Source organism: Lissotriton vulgaris, chromosome 3_1 (assembly GCF_964263255.1).
Source record: "Lissotriton vulgaris chromosome 3_1, aLisVul1.2, whole genome shotgun sequence".
Classification (NCBI taxonomy): domain Eukaryota; kingdom Metazoa; phylum Chordata; class Amphibia; order Caudata; family Salamandridae; genus Lissotriton; species Lissotriton vulgaris.
In genome coordinates, this window is record NC_141689.1 from 328,537,047 (window position 1) to 328,560,790 (window position 23,744).

Sequence of the window (23,744 nt, forward strand, 5' to 3'; positions counted from 1 at the left end):
TTAAGGTACTCCTGTTCAGCAGGCCTAAATGTGTGACTGTAGCCGGCCTGCGCTCCATTGTAGTCGGCCTCACCTTGTTACTCTGTCCCAGTCTAGCATAAGCAGTTAACCACAGTAGGTGCTTTGTGCTTTTTGGTGCTATTTTCACTGAAATCTTTAAAATTGAATATCTCCAGGTCTACTGATTAGATTTTTGTCATGTTGGTCTTTTTTGATTTATTAGAATTCACTCAATTTGTCTTGTGTGCTGTTTCAACTTTGTTACTGTTCGAAATGGGCATAAATACTTTACACATTGTCTCCAAGTTAAGCCTGACTGCGCTGTGCCAAGCTACCAAAGGGTTTAGCAAAGGTTAATTTGGGGTTTGCCTATGACTTCACACTGACAAGAATTGTGGTTGCTGCTTCCATAGGGTTTACCCCCCTCAACAAGTAACCCAATTTCATACACTGGTGTGCGGATACCTGGATATTTTCTGGGCAGTCTCTTTACCTATGGCACTTGAAGTACTGCCTAGAGCAACAAATTAGAATGCATTTCCCTGTATACTTTTCTTCCTTAGGCTAAGAGGTTGGTGTTAGCAGGATCTCCCTTGGTGCAATCCAGAGTAGATACAGGATTCCCATTTCAAGTGGAGCAAGTGAAAGGATAAGCATGAGGGATGCACTTAGTGTTAGAGGAAGAATGAGGAGAGGGCTTTTTGTCAGTGGGAAGGGTCACCATAACCTGATCAGAGACATGCTCCGGTCAGGGGTTGTGCTTGGAATTAGGTCAGAGAAAATAAACATGCACGAATAAAAATGCTATTCTCGGATTGATGAAATGTGAAGGTAGGAAATGTCTGCATGAATCTAAAATATTGATATGTTCTACAGGTGCATTCCACACCATTTGTTTTAGGATGTTGTGCCATTATTGAGGGAGACTAAAAATATGAAAAACAGTCTTGGCTCTGTGTTAGTAGGGACAGTTCAGCCAAAATGTCTATGCTTCAACCCTTCTGGACGGGAGCACAAGCAAGCTCAGTAGTGTGCAGCTTTAAACCCCAAGGGACAGCGAGCTCCCAAAGTACATTTGGGCATTCCGATCTGACTTAAGGAGATGTCCTTGTCCATCACTTCTGCTTATCACGAGTGAGCTTTCCAAATGAGTCACTATAGGTGATGAAAGTAGGCCTAAATGTGGTTCCAAGCTTGTTGCCCAACAGAAACTCATGTTGCACCTAACTGATAAGGCCAATAAAGCCTGCTTGTACATCTCTTCAGAGATGGGCCCTAGAAGTATGTGGTAGACTCTTCTAACAGCATTAGAATGAAATACATACAGCTGGTCAGTAGAGGGAATTACAGATCAACGTTGCATAAACTGTGAAATGAAGTGACACTGAAAACAGAAAGTGAGAGAGAATTATAGAGGAACAAAACAGAAATTGTGACATTTAACAAAGTAAAACGTTCTCCTTATTAAATCAGATGGAAGTGGAAAAGATGTTTCAAACAATTCATGAAGAACAGGAGGTTTGACTGAATTTTTAATGAGGTATTGGATCCAATGATATTTCTAACTAGACACTGGAGAAATTTAAATTCGTCTGGAGTAATTTGGGTAATTCTGCATTACTCTTGGACACTTAATTACCGATAATCATGCAATTACTTGCATAATTAAGAGTAATTTGGGGGGGAAAATCCTACCGTGAGAGCACATTTAGTGAACATGAACGCACGCTCAGGCTCACTTTCTGCGTGCAAACTGCATTTAGAGCTACTTCTAAGCGCATTTTGCGCTATGCAAATAATGCTAAATTCAGGAAGTCAGTTGGGGGAAAATCCTACCCGAGGAGCACCTTTAGCGAGCGCGAGCAGCTGCTCACCCTCGTTATTTGTGTTCTGTTGCATTTCGCACTATTCTTAGTACAAAATGCATTCTCATGCCCATATTGGACTCAAGGGGTTTTTGAGCTAAGAAATAGTGCTAAATGCAGAAGTACTATTTCTTACGAACTTAAGCAAAGTCTCGTGGAATTCTCAGGTAATTCTGCCGAATTCCGCTACTCTGAATTACGCGAGTTACACCTACCCCTAGTTCTAATCTCTACAACTGGAACTATTATTAGACCAGTCAGTAAATGGTAAACATGATCTACAATCAATAACAACGTTGGAGTAATTACTAGTGGTTTAGGTTAAGTGTTTACAGCCATAATTCTTGTGATATCTAACACTACTGCGATGTCTATCAGTGTGCTCCCTGTCCACTCATCGAGGTACTACATTTGATAACATTCATACTTCTAGGGTGCATCTGTGATTTAGGTCCAAAAGCCAGCCCACTGTGCACTACAAGCTCGCACGGCCTTGGTGTCTGTGTTGTGGGAAGCTACCCTTCACCACAAGAGCTCATGACTTGATATTCTTGTGGGGTCGGGCACCAATGAGAGGGGGCTGCATTAAGGGCAGGCAAAAGGGAATGTGGAGTATATGTGCCTGTGGGATTGTGGGACTACATGGCTGTGATAGGTCCCACAGCACCTGAGGACACGTGGTCAAGAGTTGGCAGGGTGGAGAGGGCAGGCATAGGTTCACCACAAGAGTGCAGGTTTCCAGGTTCGGCAATGATAACATTGGCAGCTAGTTTTCAGAGAACCAGTGCAAGTGTCATGGGGTGCAGCCAATGTTTACAGTACCAGTTGTAAAATGGCTACAAAATGGAGGATTTTTTCAAGAATCTATGGACAATATTGAAGGATGCCATAAAGTATGCCACTTTCAAAGGCCATAACCACAGCTATCCAGGAGAGAGTGCATGCTTGATGACTAATTCCCTAGGCTTCGAAACTAGTGGGAGGGAAACAGAAAACGAACATAACGATGGGTAGCCATATATGGCAAGTCAGATATCCTAGGGAAGACTAGCAAACTGTCGGGCTGGGTGTGGGGGCGGGTCTGCCAAAAAATTCAACATGCTTTCAATCATTTCCAATCCAGAGAGATCTTTCGATCTAGAACAATTTCAATATGGTTTCCCCACTTAACTTAAAATAAATACAATGTTTCCCACAGTCTGCATTCTGCTGACTGTCATGTCCGCAAGGGCAGAGATAATGTGAAGAGGAGTTTTCCACCTGTGTCCTAGAAGAGGGCGTGATTCATTCAACATAGAGACAGAATATGCACAGCCGCTCGACACACACTCAGGGCAAAGTGAAGGGCACCAGTTATGAGGGCCTGAACGGATTTTCCATGAGCGAGTAGGAGGCAGACTGCCTTCCAGGTGCACAAGTGAAAAGACCTATGTCCCTGCACTAAGAGCCATCACAAACCCTAAGGCTTCCCACAGACTGGTGGGCGAGAAGTAGCCACTAACCATAATGGATGGGCCCATTCTATCGGGGCATTCCGCAATCCAGCAGAACCCTGTGCCCTGTTGGGATGCACAACAAAAATGTGAGGGGCAGGTGACGTCAGCCAAAAAAAGTCACAGCACCAGGATAGTACAGTGCTCCCCACAGCACAAGGACTTTCTTTTCTACAGCTTTTCTTAACATTATTATCTGAATGTAAAAGCGTCTGTTTTTTCCTGGGGGACTAAATATACATTTTCAAGTCATCTGATACACATCACATTGCTTGAATGTTTGTTTTAGTGTATGATAATATTTAATCTTTCACGGATTGGCGCTTTATGACTTCAGGAGGCAGTTCTCTTTTTTTATTAGGCATTCCATATACAAATTTTCTTTGGCTGTACACACTTATCCTGTAGTGATATTTGCTTCCATATCTACGATAAACTATTTTTGCTTATTAAGCAAGCTACAAGTTACTTTTTTTTTGTATCTTCGAAACACACTTTTTGGACAATGCATTAGAGTGAGGGAGGGAACACAAGCCCCAACACTGACATACTTGAAAAAAGGCTACATTTATACCTTAGCACCAAATATCGCCTTTGTGCCATTCATTTACAGACTAAAAAGGCCTTAAAAAAACAGACGGACAACATGATTTATAGTTTTGTTGGCAGTATTTCCGTCTGCCAGTATCTTGGATCTAGGGCACCTGTCACCTAAATGGTGAAAATTCTGATTTCTTTTGAGTTTGATGACAACAGAGTGGGGGGCGGTTTGTAATTTGGTGAGATTTAAAATCCTATTTTGGGTAGTGGACACACACCTCCAAAGTGGTGGTATGTTGTAGGCGATCGCACATATTGGCGCCCCAACACGCTTGGGGATGGTTCCCAGCAGGTTAGAACACTATTTCGCCCTTCTCCTCCTCCTCAAGGTGGTCTTTCACAGGACCAACTCCTACAAACATGGTTGTGAATCTGGCACAGTAGCTGGGCGACTAAACTGCCACAGTCTCTGGCACTGCAAGAAACATCCTTGACAGACTCAATGCACAGCCTATGAACGCCCAGGGAGCATGGTTATCTTCATTCTATCATAGACTACATTTCCCTTGTATACAACACCAAACCAGATCTAAATAACCCTAACTGAGAAAGTTTACAATCTACTGGCTTCCGAATGCAATTTCCCCCAAGCATGTTAGAATGTAAACATTCAGATTAATCTAGGGCTTGCTCACACTTTCCCAGTAAGCCTCTGTCCCTCAACTGCCTCATGTCCCTATAGCTCCCCATTGTCAACCTACAAGGAAGAGTCGGTTTTCATCTTTCACCTTAAGGGCCCCAATGGAATGTTATGGAATATCAATTTTATGTTTTACGGACTCTACATTAAAAGTAAGAAGTCGGGGGCGTGGCCAAGATGGTGGCTCGGTAGGCCTCGCCTACCCCTGTCCCTCCGACTTCCGGCCTGCAAATCCATTCTGAGAGAAGCATAGATCGGTGGGGAGCGCCCATGAACTAAAGCGGGTACCTTGCCGCCCGATCGCCCTAACTGGCACTGTTTAATACTGCCAACCAAAACAGGACTAGTCCGGAGGCGGAGCACACGGGGGACAGATAGTCAGGAGACTTCGGCGCGACTTGTGACTCACATCCCCCGGACCCGACTAGAGCACACAACAGCAGAGCCCTGCCGCTTTGCACAGTCCAGGACTGCTTTGCACCCGTGAGCGGCCTATGACGCAGCTGCTGCCTTGAGCGGCGATCTTGCGGACCCTGTCGTTTTGTGACTGTTCCTTCCCAGCAGAGCTTCCAGTTGCTGTACGGGGTCGCGAGACACCACGCTGTTGATCGTCGCTTGAGGGCGCACGAGCGATAAGGCAATTGCAGCGTACTGGGGGCTGTGGGAGCCTCGGACCCGTGGTTCTTCTTTTGATGACCCAGAGGCCGCCCAGACCATGGACTGGCATCTAGTCCCCCCTGTGGAGTGATCACATCTTGACCCAGCAGCGTTCCAGTACCTAAATTCCCCCCATGGCGACAGTTCTCGGCTCAGCCCACTTTTAAACTGCTGCGACGGCCTGACCCCTCATCAAGGGACTACTACACAGTTCTCCCTGGCAGCAGCAGTGAGCAAGGCCTTGCTGCCTACCTACTTGGGGCCTCCCTGATTGACGCACGTGGTACATAGCTGCTTGGGGTGCGGGACAAATCTGCATATCTCCTCTAAGACTTTTAGCACATATGGCCTCCTGATATGGAATATTGATGAGCGAAGCGGTTTGTGGGCCCAGCTGGTCGTCTTGGGCATTCTCCCACAGCGGCTGGCCACGATTGTGCCTCAGATCTTGAAAAGAGAAAGGGTGGCTCGGAATCAGCGAAGTGATAAACGAGACGGGAGCAGGGCCTCGATACACTCCTGCACCTATGGTGAGGGATTACGCTTTTTGCAGTGCCCAGCGTGGCAAAAACCGCGACAGCCCTACGGCACCGCCACTTACCAGGAAATCGTGGCCTTAGCATACGCCTGCCTCAAAGCAAGTGAGTTTACGATTTGGAGTGCCCAGTAGCGACACTAATTAGATCGATCTATAGGCTCCACTAGGCCCCACTGCTGTGATCTCTCTACAGAAGCTTAGACGGGCCTGCCATAGCACCATGTCTTCTGCCAGTGCCAGTAAAGAAAATTCCCTTAAAGACTTACTTCTTAAACAAACTGGCGGCCCTGAAGCGGCAAGCTCCGCTAGTGGGGACGCGAAGCAACTAGAGGCGGTGAGGAAGGAGATAGCCCAGCCACGAAAGCCTTTATGATAGAACTGTTGGCAGCTATTAAAGAAGATATTCTGGACCTGAAGGACCAGCTTGCCGCTGATCTTAAGGAAGTCCGGCATGATCTAGATGAAGTAGGAGAACGCGTGGCCACCCTTGAAGAGCATGAACTCGGATGTGAAGATGAGTTCCACCAGCTGCAACAAGACATGATCCGGCTTTAGGAACAACATTTGGATCTGCAGGCCCACACGGAATATCTCGAGAATCGTTCTCGGAGGAATAACATAAGGTTCAAGCTCTGCCCTGGAAGGCAGAAGAAGAACACCTCAGATCTTACGTCCTGGCCCTTTTTCAGCAGGTGCTGGGTGAGGAGGGCACTCGTGATATTCAAATGGACCGGTCCACTGTATGGGTCTGCCCAGTGGTGAAAAGGTCCCTCCACCGGACATCTTAGTATGTATACATGATTTCCAGCTTAAGGAACAAATTCTGCGCAAGGCACAAGAACCTCACCCTCTCCAGTTCCGGGGTCACTCTCCTGTGCTCTTTCAGGTCCTTGCAGCATCCACTCTGGTCAAACAGAGGGAATTCAGAGTGGTCCCATCTCCGAGACAATGGGATCCCATACTCCTGGAGCCATTCCTTTCCACATCATCCTTAACACCAGGGTAAACTAAGACAGATTTGTTCTCTTTCTGAGGCACTCAGTGTACTAGGTCTTGAGAAACCCTCGACTCTGAATCACCAAGAAGGGCCCGAAGAGCGTATCGTCCGCAGGGCCTCACGCTGGCAATTGGTGGGCAAACCAACATCCAATCTGAAGCCGGATCCAGAACCCATGGCCTGGAAACGTGAGGCGGTCCTCTCCTCTCTTTCTCAACCTCAGGAGCGCCCGTACACCCCCTGAGACTCAGCTGCAGTTCATTCGGGTTGGAGTCCTGATTACTGGCCAGAGGGACGCCTCAGTCTGCTCCTTGGCTCTTGCTGACGGTTTATCCATTTGAAGCTGATGCATCACCAGGTACTTTGGAACATGTTTTGCTGCCAGAGTCACGACCCTGTTGGGTTTTCATCTCTTGACAAACTTTTGTCTCTTGTTATTTTTGGGACTGGGGTACAAAAGGCTAAGTTCTTTATTCCTATTGTGGTTGTCAGTTTTCTGTGGGGCCCAGTGCTAGCACACATGCCTCTGTACCCTCCTCATCAGTCCGTCTTCGCTCCCGTCCACCCTCTGCACTCCTGGTCAATGTAGGCCAAGGCCGAGCGACACGCATTAGTCTCCGTTTCTGATGGGGAAAGATCTTAAAGTTGTAAGTCGTAATGTCCGGGGCCTGAATCACCCTGTTAAGTGCTCTGCTATATTGTCTTTATTAGAGCACTCTGGGGGGAGACATTTGCATGTTACAGGAAACCCACCTGCTGTCTAAAGATGCTACCCACATGCGCTCATGTCAAGTCCCCCACCAATACTGGTCCTGCAGCGTGGCGAAGAAGAATGGGGTGGCTATTTTACTAGGGGTGAAGTTCGAGGGAAAGGTGCTTTCCACTTTTTATATAGCATGGGGCAGGGTTCTAGCGCTTAGGATTCAATTGGGGTCCACTATGCGAACTGTAAATAATGTATATGCACCTAATAAACACCAGGAGCCTTTTTTATTTAAGCACATTGCAGAGGGCATGGCCTCCCCTGATGCTGCTATAGTTGTGGGTGGTGACCTGAACTTGGTTATGGGCAACGACCTAGATCGGTCCGGCCAGCGACACACGGGGGGGGTGCCTTCTTGCCGCACAGTAGACAGTGGTTGGCTGACAGCGGTCTGCATTACGATCGGCGACTTAAGATCCCGACCCTCAGGGACTTCACTCAGTACTCCGCAGCCCATAAAACGTATGCACGTTTAGACATTTTCCTTGTCTCTGAATCGCTTTGGCCCAGGGTTACCAATGAGTCTTTAGCAACACTTTCCCTATCTGACCATGCATTAATTTCCATTCACATACAGCCGGAAGGGGTTGGGTACACTCCTGCTTGATGGTGGCTAAGAGTGGGACTGCTACACTGGCCTAGCCATAAATAGAGCATACGTGCAAAGATTATTGAATATCTGCTCTACAATGACACTGGGGATACCTCACTGGCAAGCATCTGGGAATCCCTCAAATTGGTTATCCGAGGAGAGCTTATGGCACTTTCCTCGGGTGATATAAAAAATGTAAAGAAGCCCGACAGAGCTTGGAACTTGAGGTGGGAGAGTTTGAGGCTATACACAAGTGTACGGGTGCCCCAAGGGTTTGGAGATCCCTGGAAAAGAAACAACTGCTCCTCAAACGTTTGGACCTTGATTGAGCAGAACATGCTTTGCTTCGCCTTCGCCACAAGTTTTACTTAAGCAGTGATAGATGAGGCAGGATGCTGGCTCAGCGGCTACGCACCAAAACGGTGGCTGCAGCTATATCCTCCCTAAGGCAGCCTCCTGGTGAGGAAATACTTTAGACTCTCAAATAGTGGAGGAGTTCAGGCAATTTTATTATTCCCTATATAGTGAAGAGGCACAGGGCAACTCCGATGAAGGGACCTATCTGGAATTAAGCAGGTTTACCCGCCTCCCTGAGGCCCAGGCCGAGCAAGTGGGGGACCCCATTCGCCTGGATGAGGTCATAGCAACCTTTTCTCATCTAAAGCTGGATATATCCCCAGGGCCGGATGGCAACCCTGCCCTTTTTTATAAAACATACTGTAGGGAATTGGCAGCTGTCCTGACACGCCTTTTTAATTCCTTCTTAGATAGTGATGCAGTCACGGACTCTATGTTCAAAGCTGAAAATTCAGTTATACTTAAGCCTCATAAAGATTCTAAGCTTTGCAGTTCTTACTGCCCTACCTCGCTGCTCAACATTGAAGCGAAGCTCTTCGCAGGTGTCTTGGGGCGCGGTTGGGTCCACTCATGGCAGGTCTAATTAACCTGGATCAGGCGAGGTTCATCCCCACTCGCCTGGGCGGGGACAATACGAAGCGCCTTCTGCATCTCATGGACAGTGTACATCGTTCTCATAAGGAGGCCGTGCTTCTGTCTGTAGATGCGGAAAAAGCATTCAAACAGGATACGTTGGGGGCATTTGTTTGACACACTGCGAAGCTTTAGGTTTGGAACTCTCTTTATCCAATGAGCTCAAAGCATTTACCATACCCCTCAGGCCTTTGTTAGGGTGAATGGAGTGTCCTCAGCCCCCTTTGCGATTGATAGGGGCACGTTGCAGGGGTGTCCTCTTTCGCCAATCCTATTTGCTTTATATATGAAACCCCTCCCTCAAAGAATACGAGATCATCCAGATATCCGGGGTCTCTGTTTCGGAGGAGATACCCATAAGGTAAGCCTCTATGAGGATGATGTCATATTATCCCTTGCGGAGCCCCTCACGTTTATACCTGCGCTGATCAGCGAACTGGAGTCTTTTGGGCGTATTTCAGGCTTTAAGATTAACCTTACTAAATCTCAGGTGCTCAACTGGTCTTCACCCCAGGCCCATGTAGACCAATTGCAGCCGAGCCTTCCCTTGCACTGGACTAGGGATCCTGTGCCCTATTTAGGTATTCTCCTTGCCCCCCCACTTTCCCGCAAGCTGGTTCTGAACTATTTGACTCTGGTGGATCAGACTAAGAAAGCAGTGGATGGTTGGTCTAAACTTAATTTGGCATGGTTCGGTTGCATAGCTGCTGTAAAGATTACGATACTGCCGAGGATTCTATATATATTTCAGATTTTGCCCCAGGTGTCCCCACAAAGTGCGATGGGAGCTTTACAAAAGTGAGGGTGGAGCAAACTTGTCATTGGTCCACAGATATCTTCAGGCCGCCCACCTTTGATATGTACTAGAGTGGAACCGCCACCTTTCCAAAAAGCATTGGACCTTCATGGATCAGGTAGTCGCAGGAGCGACTGTTTGGCGGGAGATCTGGCTTCTGAGCAAAGAGCGGGCGTGAGACCTATATTCCTCTCCAGTAACTGCAGCAACAATGAAAGTGTGGGACTCAGTGGCGCTCAAGAGGGGCCTTACAACTTACCCCTCCCCTATGACTCCAATGGTCGATAACCCTGACTTTCCTCCGGGTTGTAAATCCGAGTGCGCTCAGCGTTAGAGAGAGGCAGGATGTAAACGCTTGGGTCATCTATTTGACCTGGACGGCATCATCCCCTTCAAGCAGTTGCGCCAAGATTACAACTTACCACGAACAGATGAGTCTATTACCTACAATTGCGCCATTGGGCTACCACTGCTGCATATCTATCACATGTCTCTCGAATACGCATACCTTTCGAAAAATGGGTAATTAGCAAGAACGATGATAAGCACTTGATATCGGGCCTGTATGTCCTACTTGCACCGAGCACGTGAGAGAGTCGTTCGAAAGGCCAGTTGCGATGGGAGGGGGAATTGGGGCTGGCCCCCAATGATAAAGAATGGGATAACATTTATTGCAGAGCTCACCATACTGCCTTCAATACTGCTGGAACCATGTCTGCGTTTAAAGTAGCATCCTATTGGTACCTCACGCCCGCTCGTATTAACCAATGGGACAAAAATCACACAGAGCAATGTTGGCGGGCTGTGGCTTGACTGGTTCCTTAGTACATCTTCTTTGGCACTGTCCGAGACTAGAACGATTTTGGGAGCAGGTGTTAAACAACATAGATGCGGCCTTTGAGACTGAGATCCCCCATTTGCCGGCTTACGCTCTACTGGGGCTTTCAAACCCTATAACGTTTCCATTGCGGTCACTGCGTGGCAGACAGATGGCTTTACTTGCAGCTCGCCGGCTGATCTTGGCCCACTGGGGTACAGCTACAGTCCCAGGCCTCACAACCTGGTTACATAGATTATGGTCGACCCTAGCTGTGGAATGCCTTTCCCTTTAGCAAGATCATAAGGGCGATAAGTTTGCAGACTTATGGGCTCCCGTTATCGCCCTATTATCCAAAGAATTTCGAGAAGTTACTTGCCCCAAACTCTTTCAAATTCTCCAACTGATCCCTAGGGCTCAAGATCAGGTGACCCCTATTTCGAAATAATGGGGAGACACAGGTGTAACCGCTAAGGTTGGGACAGGACACCTTTAAACATTTGTTGAAGCACGGTGTGGGCCTCCCTTTCTTCTTCTTTCCTTTCTTTGGGTGAGAGGATGGGGGGAGGACTGGTTTCTGTTTCCTATATGTTCTTTTGTTTGATATACATATTTTTTCGTAGTTGGTGTTCCTTTTTCCTTCAGATCAGACATGTTCATAAGCTATGCCAGCCTCCGGGTTGTAGGCACTGAAGCTGTGTATATAAGTATATCCTATGCAATGTTTCCCAGCAGCCGGCCCATGGGGTTGTAGGCACACGGCTAAATATGTAAGTTAGCGTGCTTCATAAAACAAATAAAAAGATTTGTTCCATAAAAATAAGAAGTTCAAGCCATTGCAAGTAAGCTGCAGCACTATGCATAAACAAAAATTAGCGCATTGTTACATCATCTTGTCTTCGGTGACACCCCACCAGGGAAGCATTCTGCAAAATAGCGATGTGTACAGAAAAGTCAAGGATTCTCAGCTGCTAATTGTTTTAAGCCTGAAATGGTGTGATACCAAAATACTGAGCACCTAATTACGAGTTTGGCGATTCATGGAACCATTAGCAATCAAAGATACCTTTATGGTACTGGGGGATTTGAATTTCCATCTGGAAAAAAACGATGACTTTAACACCTCGTCATTGGTGGCTGATCTTGCTACCATGGGTTTAACACAGCTGGTGACGGCACCTACACACGAGGCCGGTCACACCCTAGATGGGATCTTCACGAATATAAATGATATAACCATAAAAGAAATATTACCCCTAATCTGGACTGACCATTTTGCTATCGTGAGTAGCTTTAGCATAAGCCAGGCCACTAAAGTTAATCAGAACACCCTACCATCAGAACCATTTAGAGTTTGGAAGGACGTGGATACAAAGATGTTGAGAACATCGCTAGCCGATACCTGGCCATCCATTTCTGAGGAATCCAATGTAGCCGTGCAGCAATTCTCAGATTGGTTAACTTTAGCAGTAGAGACATCTGTGCCACTAAAAACTATATCTAAAAACCGGAGGACGCCTTCAGCACCTTGGTTTTCGGAATCTTTGAGAAAACAGAAACAGATCTGTAGGAGTGTTGAGAGGAAATGGCGAAAAAACTATGATAGTGAATCTAGAACACTATATAAACAGACATTGGCATTATACAAAAAAATGATCCTGGAGGCCAAAAAACCTTTTATGAGGAACAAATTAATGGCGCCAAAAATTCTAGCAGACAATTGTATGAGGTGGTGAAGTCATTAACTGGAAATCAGCCTGATTTGGCCCCCCCTCCCTCGCAGACTTTCTGCGACGCCTTGGCAAATTTTTTCTATTCTAAAGTGAACGATATCTATGCTGAGTTTTCCATGATCAACTCACCAAGTAATTTGGTACCTATGACAATTAATAAACAAATTACATGCTCACTTACCCAATTTAAAGAGGCAAGAGAGGATCAAATAATAGACATTATCAAATCGATTAAATCAGGCTCCGCTCTTGACTCTTGTCCACCTAAGATCTTTCCTCCAGTAATGGACTTGATAGGTGCGTTTGTAAAGCAAATTTGCAACACCATGTTCACCTCAGGTGTTTTTCCAGATAAACTGAAGAATACACTATTAAAACCACTACTGAAGAAACCAGGCCTAGATAAAGAGTTATTAAAAAACTACAGGCCTATTGCCAGTTTACCCTTTCTAGCAAAAGTGGTGGAAAAGGTTATGAACGCCCAGCTTTCGGAATATATTGATCAAAACGACTTGCTGGATGAGTCGCAGTTTGGCTTTCGGAAGCTGCATGGAACCGAAACTGCGCTCATCAAAGCCGCAGATGATATCCGGGCCATTAAAGATCAGGGTGGCACGGCGGTTCTGATCATGCTGAATCTATCGGCGGCCTTCGACACGGTCAATCACTCTATCTTGATTGACCGTGTCGAAGAGCTGGGCGTCCAGGCCATGGCCAGAGCCTTGCTCGCCTCCTTCCTGTCAGGAAGAACCCAAGCAGTAACCTTGGGGCCTTTCCGATCGACGGACCTGGCTCTCCCATGTGGAGTGCCACAAGGCTCATCCCTAAGTCCGACCCTTTTCAATATTTATGTGGCGGACTTAGCTAAGGTTATTAACACCTACCGGATGAGCCTTACCACCTATGCGGATGATACACAGCTGGTCCTAGCCGTCAATAACGACGGCGAAGAGGTGGCAGCCAGGTTTCAGGAAAGCATGCTGGCCATTAAGGAGTGGATGGCTTGTAACTGCCTAAGGTTGAATTCAGAGAAAACGGAGGTGATCATTTTTGGAAAACTCTTTCCAATCTGGTCCTCAATATGGTGGCCTCCGTTGCTAGGGGCGCTGCCATCCCCGGTGCAGAAAGTTAGAAACCTAGGTGTGATTTTTGATGAGAGACTCAATTTTGTTGAACATGCTAATCAAGTAGCTTCTGCAGCTTTTTTCAAACTTAAACTCCTTAGAAAAATCATCCCATTTCTTTCAGACAAAGGAGGAAAAACAGTGGTGAGCTCACTAGTATTGTCCGCCTTAGATTACTGCAATGGCCTGTTCTTGAATGCTCAAGCCCGTGTTGTGGCTAAACTGCAAATGATCCAGAATGCGGCTGCTAGGCTGCTGTCTGGCACCCCTAAATTTCAACCAATTAAACAAGCTATCAGGAGCTATCACTGGCTGACGGTGACAAACAGAATCAAGTTTAAAACTTTGTGTATCACCTTCAAAGCCACCCGTCAGCTAGGGCCAAAGTTCCTGAAGGAGAAGCTTATACTTTACCGCCCCACCCGACAACTAAGGTCATTAAATGCTCTCCGCCTAACTGTACCTAGAACAAAGACAGTCACTTGGGGAGACAGATCTTTCACCATAGCTGCAGCCAGACTTTGGAATACACTTCCACTGGAAATTAGATCCTCTCCCACACTGCTACAATTTAGTAAACTGTTGAAGACGTGGCTGTTCAACCAATAAGCCCTTCACCCTTCTGCACCACTAAATGCATAGTCCCTAGGCCATAATGAGTCTCAGCGCCAAGACGCCCATGGGCATACGCCGCGCTTTATAAATTTTAAAAATAAATAAATAAAAATAAATGGGACTACCAAACCCGTGATGGCGGTCGCTGGACAGCCAGGCTGGCGGTCCACCCGCCGAATGAGAACTACGGCGGTGGGACTGGATAGACCACCACAACCACCGCGGATCCTTAATCCTGGGACGGAGGCACAGCGGTATGGGTCTATGATATGCTGGCAGTGCCGGTGCACCACATGCCAAGCATATTATGAGTTTCTTCACTGCAACCCTTTTTCATGGTGGTGAGCCCGCCATGAAAAGGGTGCGGTGAGGAAATTGTGTTGCCTCTGTGCGCCAGGATGCATGCAGGGGGGCACTTTTGCCCACCTGTATTTTCGCACCCCCTGTTCCTGCATGGACAGAAATACACAACATCGCGTATTTCTGTCTGTGCAGGAATGGGCCGTGTCGCCTTTCTACGGCTCTCCTATGAGCCTTAGAAAGGCTCAGCGTGGGACCGCCACTGCAAGTCCACCTGCAAGGATTACAACTGGTTATCTGGCGGGCTGTCTGACTACAGGTTTGGCGGTCTTGAAGTGGGGCGCTGGCCGGGTGGCCGACTGTAAGACTTGTAATCAGTCCCTGAGTTTTAAATATTGGCTTGTTCAAAAATTAAATTAAATGAAAAATGAAATCAAGTATTTGTAAAGCGCACAATTACCCGAGGGTGTCAAGGCGCTGGGGGACGTCGGGAAGATTAGGCGAGCTATTGCCCAGAGTCACATGGTGCTGTACTAACCTGCCACCAGCACCAGGGATCGAACTGTTAACCCGTGGTCCGGAATCAGGCGCCCTGGACGCTGCGGCTCAAAATGAGGAGATAGAATAGCAAGTCTATACTTCACTATGTATGCTTACCTTAAAAATATAACAAAAATCTATGAGACAAAATCCTGCGCACACAGATTAGGTACAAACAAGTAGAGTGCTACTTTATATGATTCACAGTAACAAAAGTCCAACGTAAGGTTCATTGACGTATATCTCCTTTTATTTGATCGTCACACCAATGGAAATTCACAGCCAACCGACACGTGTTTCGTTATAGGTCTATACAAATCTAGACACTATAACTCTTCAGGGCTCAATGGCTGAATCTTTATCTGTAAGGGCCCTAGTCCGGTGATAATTCCAACCCGGCAGGGTAACCTATTAGTACGAGAATGACGGCGTAGTGGTTCAGATAAAGCAGTTCAAATCATACTGTAAAGAAGGGACGCCAAAATTTCAATAAGTCCGAGTAAATAACAAATCCGTGGTCCAGGTCGTGAAGTAAAAAGAAATATTTTTCACAGTTCACCACATGGGTACGTATGCTAGTCTTATCTGTGCTTGCGAAATATGACGTGGAATTGAGAACAAGTTCTTGAAGAGACCGGATCGTGCTGTATTTAAAACTACTGAGTCATTTGTGTTTATCATTTCCGATCCGTACAAAATAGATGGCAGAAATGTTGCTGCTATGACCTTTAGTAGATGGTTTGTTGAGCAACTGCTGGATTTTTTTAATGTGAATAGTAGTTGTACCCATGTGGTGAACTGTGAAAAATATTTCTTTTTACTTCACGACCTGGACCACGGATTTGTTATTTACTCGGACTTATTGAAATTTTGGCGTCCCTTCTTTACAGTATGATTTGAACTGCTTTATCTGAACTACTACGCCGTCATTCTCCTACTAATAGGTTACCCTGCCAGGTTGGAATTATCACCGGACTAGGGCCCTTACAGATAAAGATTCAGCCATTGAGCCCGGAAGAGTTATAGTGTCTAGATTTGTATAGACCTATAATGAAACACGGGTCGGCTGGCTGTGAATTTCCATTGGTGTGACGATCAAATAAAAGGAGATATACGTCAATGAACCTACGTTGGACTTTTGTTACTGTGAATCATATAAAGTAGCACTCTACTTGTTTGTACCTAATCTGTGTGCGCGGGATTTTGTCTCTTAACTCTTAGATGTGAATTTTCACATTTAAATTGAGGGGTTCTTGGGGTCTCCCCTCCCTGCCAGCACCAGTGATTGTTGTAAATTGTACTTGATATACACGCTAATTTTGTTTGAGCGCCATTTTTTCCTGTATCCTTAATACCCTTCCGCTGTTGTGTATAACAAAAATCTATATTTTAGAGTCGAGATATGTGGAGGTTAATCCTTCTGTGGTCAATAATTTTACATATGACTGTATGAACACACGTTCATGCATAAAGTGGGTACATAATTCTTTCGTGGGTGTTTCATTAGGCCTCGGCTAGCGTTGCAGCGCGCATGTGCTGCTCGCTTTGCGAGGCATGCAATACAGTGTAATAGGGAAGCTCTGCATACTCTCTCTCCCCAAATTTCTCATTGGCTAATTTCCTCAATGCAGCCTTCTGATTGGTTTTTTGCTTGTTAGTCCCGCCTCACGACGACCATGTCGTCATTTTTTTCCTGCCACGGCTACTGGCCCCTTTACTTCAGGCACTATTTTGTTCCCCTACATCACCCTCCCCGCAGTCCGCCCTTCTCGGTCCCTCCCACCCGCACTCCCGCTCGTGCACTTTCTTCAAGTGCGCATAGACCCCCCGCCAAGTGCTATCTGCTTCTCCCAGGCTGACATTCTCAGCGGCAACCTCACCCCTCCCCCCACAGTCCATGCTTCTCGGCCCCTCTCACCCGCACTCCTGTTTGTGCACTTTCTTCGCGTGCACATAGCCCCCCCTGCCAAGCGATGTCTGTTTATCCAGGGCTGGCATTCTCAGCGGCAAATGCCCTGCATTAGTGCCACCCTGGTGCCTATGACAAGGATAGTTTGCTATTTGACTTGGCCGTGTTAGTGAATAAAGAAAGCAGGGATAACGCAGCACCGAGTTATTAAGCTGGTGATCCGGACGTGTGTCCAGGCCGTAAAAACGAAACAGTGCTCCTCGGCTGCAAGCAGAGCATAAATTGGGAGCAGTAACGGCACGGGGGCGCGCGAGAACGGGTATGGGCGAGGGGTCAAGGTACTTGTCAAGTTATTGAATACTTTTTTTCTATGACATAGTTGCCTTTCAAATATATGATGCGCTAAAAGCTCACCCCCTGAAGAAAATGCGTAACTGTACATTTGAAAGAGTTTGCCACAGAAGTGCCTTTTCACAGTGCGGGGTCTGGTTAAACTTAATGAGGTATCAGTGGACATGCTCCCATAATGCTCTGCTTTAGGGGAATTGGAACTCCACAGGTAAACGGCATGGCGGCTAACAGAGTGAAACAGAACAGGATGTAGAGTGAGAGCTTGTCACTAATTATGTATCCTGCTTATGGTCAAATCAAGAGATTCTACTACTTCTCCAATATATTTTCTACGCTATTTGCTCTGAAGTTTAACCGTACAACATTTTAAATTATTTATGTTACTTTTGGGATACTTGTAAAATTATTGAACACTTTTTTTTCAGTATTGCACCACACTGTACGCATAACTTGTTTCTACATGGACGACGCAAATATTGGTATAGCACCGTGCCCACTTAAATTTTTTCCCCATGGCGTCCTCTTAACGGGCCGCCATGCACGTAACTCTTGATGTACATGGGTGCAATGCTTTATGTTCAGTGCTGTCCCGTCAAGATCTATTGTATTGCCAATGCATGTTTTAAATGGAGTTTCTTGTTTGTGGGTACTTGTCAAATTATTGAATACTTTTTTCTAACGGGCATAACTACCTTTTAAATATATGAGGCTCTAAAATCTCGCTCTCAGAAGAAATTGCATTACTGCACATTTCAAAGATTTTGCCACAGAAGTGCCTTTTTACAGCTCGGGGTCTGGTTAATCTTGATTACGTATAAGTGGACATGGTCCCATCATACTCTGCTTTGGGGGCATTGGAACTGCACAGAGACACGGCATAGCGGCTAACAGAGTGAAACAGAAGGTGATATAGAGTGCTTGTCACTAATGATGTATAATGCATTTGGACCAATCAAGAGATTTTACTACTTCCTGGGTATATTTTCTACGCTATTTGCTCTGTAGTTTAACCGCACTACATTTTAAATTATTTATGTTACTTGAAAGGTACTTGTAAAATTATTGACTACTTTTTTCTTTGTGCATATTTACCTTTGAAATATAAGTTGTTTTAAAAGCTCGCCCTGGGCAAAATTGCAAACTTCATATTTCGAATAGTTTGCCACAGAAGTGCCTATTCATTGGGTGGGGTCTGGTTAATCTTGATTATGTTAGCTGATACATGCACTCTATCTCTCTTTTGGAGCTTCTGTTTGGTTGGAACCCCAGCGTGTAGTCTCATCTGCCCCATTCATACTTCAAAGTCTTTTCTTTCAGCACTATGCATTTTTTCTGTAGACCTGATGTTATGCATCCTGTACCATCTTGCACTGACCCAATTGCTATTCTTCGAAGTCTTGCTCCATTAGCCTAACAGTGAGCCCTCCTCCCCCTTGCACATCCCTCATATACTACTGCAACGGTGCTATACGTCCACTTTTACCCTTGCTCTCTGTTTTGCCCTGGCAACATTAGAGCCCCAGGAAACTCTGCTTCACTTTAGTGGCATCTAAAAATTGGGACCCTGGATTCAAAATGTCTCTTCCTTTGACAGCTGCTTGGAAAAACACCAACACGTTCTAAATTATTTGATAACCATAAAAATCCATTATTAGTGAAGTATTTACCCCATTAGAATCCAAAATATACCTAGTAGGAATACCAAATATTAATTAAGTGCTGGCGGACAATAGTCGAGCAGTACTTTTGGTGCTGCTCGACCTGTCCGCAGCATTCGACACCATCTCCCACTAGATCTTACTCCACTGACTCGAGGACATAGGCATTCGAGGGATTGCCCAGAAATGGCTGACCAATTTCCTCACCAGCAGAACACAAACCATAAATCTAGGCCCTTTCAGCTCACAAACTACTAATGTCGCCAGAGGGGTACCGCAGGGCTCATGCCTAAGCCACACACTGTTTAACATATATGTTACCCCCTGGCTGACCTACTAAGAAAACTTGGTTTTATCCCTATCTCCTACGCTGATGAAACACAACTCCTTCTCTCCTTTGATAAAATGGACAAGAACATCCAATCCACCTTCTCAGATGGTATGAAGAGCATTGCCTGCTGGATGAGTAACAATCTCCTACAGCAAAACACTGACAAATCTGAGGTAATGCTATTTGGGGAAGCAAAGCTAAAATGGTCCCCCAACTGGTGGCCTGAGGAACCAGGGTCTGCCCCACTCCCCAAAAAACAGTGGAAAATGTAGGGGTAAAACTCGACCAGAAACTAACGCTCGAAGAACATGCTAATCACACTGCTGGGACATGTTACCACACACTGGGTCTGCTCCGTAGGGTTTTCCCCCCTTCGGCCAACAACTGCACGTAAAACTCTAGTGCAGGCCCAAATCCTCAGCCGTCTGGACTACTGCAATGCCCTACTTATCTCCGCCAAAGAATCCTCACTCTGAAAACTTCAAGTAGTCCAAAACACTGCGGCTAGGCTGGTGAAGAATGCTCCTCCCAGAACCTCAGCCGCTTAACTTCTCCGAGAACTTCACTGGCTCCCAGTGAAACAAAGGGTAAAATTCAAAATATGCTGTATGGTTCATATACCCCTGAACAATCAGGGTTCCAGCTATCTGACCCAAAAACTAGTCAGGTAATTCCCCCCGAGAACCTTACGTTCAAGTAATCAAGGACTTCCCCAAGTCCCACGCATCAAACTGGCCCGTATGGGCGGTAAAGCATTCTCTCGGCTCGCCCCTCGCTATTGGAATCAGCTGCCATTCCACTTGCATCAAATTTCCAACTTTAAGGCGTTCAGAAAGTTACTGAAAACAACCCTGTTCTAAGAATCTCCTCTGGTTGGCAGCCAGCAGTCAAAGTACTGAGATCGGTCGCTATAGAAATTATAAATCAAATCAAAATAATTAACCAATGATGAAAATATCAGCAACCTGAAACCTATTGAATTTGGATAAATACTCGTATAATGGAGATGTGTATAACTGGGACACTGGCTAATAAAAAGGAGCACTTGACAAAGCCAATAGCCTGGCTTGGTGGCGCCAACACATGCTTTCACAAATGCTGATTTTTACATGTGGTACAAATGGGGGGTTGACTGATCACGTCTCTTTATCACCATGCCTGCTAACAGTTACATTACACGATAAATGTTGGCATGTATACAGGGCTTTAAGTGGGCCGGGTCTTGCTGGTGATGCAGATTTAACACGCATTTGCAGTGCAAACGTCTCACATTTACATGAGTTTAAGCTATTGGCATTATAACTGACAATGCCTTTTATTTATAATACCTGGTGTGTCACGCAGTTTGGTGCTTACTTTCCCTCCATGTTAAACAACAGTAGATATTTCAGCACCAATGCTAATGTGCTGCATAGCTTGATACATATTAGGTCCCAAAGACGAGGCTGATTGCATTGCAAATGCTTGTTTTTCAATGTATCTGGTTCAGTAGAAATAATCTGCCAGTGCAGTCATTCAGCTGTGTAAAACATAGGACTCATCATGATGCGTGGATCTGCTGATGGTATATTTCCTTAATGTTCTGATACACCTGGAATATTCACTCAGAACTTTGGAGATTATGGCCTCAATTCACAAAGAGACTCGGCAGCCGTGGCAGAGGCTCTGCAGGCGTTGTGGTGGGATCTCCACAGTCGTGGTGGGATATTGCACTGCAGTATACATCTTATCTTAGAATGATATTTCTGAAGAATACTCATTTTCTCAGAATGGCGAGATGACGTGGACATGCAGATGACTATAGAAACACACTTAACACGTCCTCTGAGAGTAGTGCATATGTGGGAAAGAAACGGCAAAAAATGAACAGACATGGAATCTTAGCAAAACTATTTAACCCAAAATTGTTGAGTAAAAGTTGTATAACGTTTATCTAGTACTCAAAGCGTAGCAAACCTATGTTTAAAAATGTTGTGTCATCACAGCACAATTATTGCTACAGAGGAACCCTTGTTGTCCCTTAAGTAACACAGAACATGCCAGCAGCGATCGAACCTCTTGGTCCATTCACAGGGGAGTTACCCTCAATTAAGTTAGAATGTTCCCAACGAAAATGAAGCAATTTCCCCCACGTGTGTCAAATTAAAGGGAGTATGCTGACAAAACAGATTCACCTGAATTATACCTCATGCACTATGCGCTGAGCAATTTGAGGGCTTCTGCACATATTTCATCCCCAGTGATGAATCCCAGGTTCTGGAAGGAAGGCAGATGAGCCTTCGAACAGAACCAGGCCTGAATGTGCACGAGAAAAATGCCTCTTCCAGAATCGCCAACAAGCATGAAGGGGCTCTCAAACTTTCTTCAGGGGCCAGGAAGATGCTGGCAAACAGGGAGGGACATGTGGGGCTACCATTGTCGCATGTACTATGAACGAAGAGTATAGGCGTGCAATTAAGCAGGGTGGGCCAGTGCTTCCAAGCTGCCAACCAATTAAATAGTCGGGGCACTTGACTAGACTCTCGGTTGGACACAGGTCTATTTCAATACATTATTTAAATAATAGGCCCCAAAGTTTCAAGGACAGTTACGTCATCACTTGAGATCAATAAGATATATAGGTCAAATTACATCCTGCTGGGGCAACTCACAACCAACTTACCATATTTTTTATCCTTCGTATTTGTTACTCTATTTCTCAGAACATACAGCCAATATCAACATGGAAGCACTTAGTACTAAGTCCAGAGGACAATCCACCAATAAAAATACCCTCTAGGTGCTTCCTCTTGAGCCAGAGTTCTTTGAGTTGTTGGTAAGAAAACTGAATGGGGAAACTGTATCATGGAAATACACACATTCATATGCAACTTGTAAAGTAGTCCAAATAAAAAATTAACGTACATCCATTTTAAAGACAACAATCATGTGTAAAAGTGTGTGATTTTGAGTAAAACACAATCTCACTGTGACTAAAAATGCAAGTATGTGTGACACTTAATGCAATTGTAAATTTGTGAAATGTGATGCCATTATGCAATTCAAATATGTAAAATGCCTAATTGATATTTTTGAGCTGGCATCAATTAGATTACAGAGCTAGATTTATACTTTTATAATACCAATACATAACATGCTCATAAGACATATCCGTTTATGTTCTTCTCAGGGAGTGATTGTCATTCTGTTGGCTCTTTCAGAAGGCGCCGTGACGTCACAACTGACTGTTATAATTAGCCGCAATTACATTTTCTTAATATAGGCGATATTGATATCACAACTATACTGTAGTAAATACATTATGTATAGTTTTTTTTTAATATTGCAAGCTTCCACAAGAGTTTGCAACCTAGCCTGGGGTGAATGCTGCCATGTGGTGTAACGTAAAATGACGTCCCCCTCACCCTCTAGCAGAATGTGATGAAGTGCCCCTGGATCTCCCATATTCATTGATTTTGGACTGAATGGGGGCCGCTGGAGGGGTGAGGCTCCCTGATTGGTTGACCGCCACCCATTCCCCGAGCAGGGGCTGCAGGGGCCTGCATTACGCCCCTGAATGAGGATTTAAAGCACACTCAAACAATTGTGGCAGCTCTGAAGCTAGACGGATAGAAACGACATCCGTGGTACTTCCCTCTTTAAGTATTTCAGATGTCGTAGTTTGTGAAAGTAAAATAATTGAAAGGTATTCTTGCTTTTCTGCAGAGTGAAACTCGGAAAATGAAATAAAAATGTGCCAAGTTCACAAATAATTATCAATTTAAGGAAAACACAAACACAAACGGAGGAAAAACGCATCTACATTCGACAGTAACTCAGTAGCATAAAACAGCATTAACTATTATAAATGCAAGCTTGCTCCAGGCTGTAGGGCACAGTGCATTAGTTTGTTCGAACTTCTGGAAGCTGCATCATTTTGTCATACCTTTTAAGTCTAGAAAAGTAAATCTAATTTGAACTGGATTACATTAGAAGGAAGTCTATTTGCCGTAATATCCGTAAAAGTAATCAATAAAAATGTTCGTTTTACCTTCCAAGGCTTCTCTGTATCACGCTGCTTCAACCTGAAACTATGGACTCTCCTACATTTAGCGTAAGGACTGGGACCCCGCCCTCGCAATTTTCACTCCCTTTTCTGATTGGGCTACGAAAATCCAGGTGGCTAAACCTCGGAGGATGATTCGTAGACTGTACTGCCAGTCGTATAGTGTTGTTGTCACACAGCCCAGTCGTTTCTAGGATCGAGCCTTCGTTGCTAAGGAAGCCCAAGTTGCCTGTGGAGGAAGGGTGAGCACAAACACCGGGCTCCAGCGCAGCATACTGCCTAGCGAAGGCTACACAGCATGCATTTTACGTCATTTATTAATATTCAACAAGTAATGATACCTTTCGGAGGCAGATTCGGGCTACTACTTTCGGGTTGGAATTTTATCGT

At 45.4% G+C, this 23,744-nt stretch overlaps 1 protein-coding gene across 2 annotated transcripts in view; it reads right to left on the reverse strand.

Annotated features, from left to right (window-relative positions):
* Positions 1-23,405, reverse strand: part of CAPSL (calcyphosine like) — a 157,720-nt gene extending 134,315 nt beyond the window's left edge. The window contains exon 1 of one of the 2 annotated variants that reach the window (XM_086960527.1): positions 23,340-23,405. The gene's annotated coding sequence lies outside the window, so the exon portion shown is untranslated. The remainder of the gene's footprint in view (positions 1-23,339) is intronic. The other variant, XM_086960528.1, reaches the window with a different exon arrangement.
* Between the last annotated feature and the right edge of the window lie 339 nt (positions 23,406-23,744).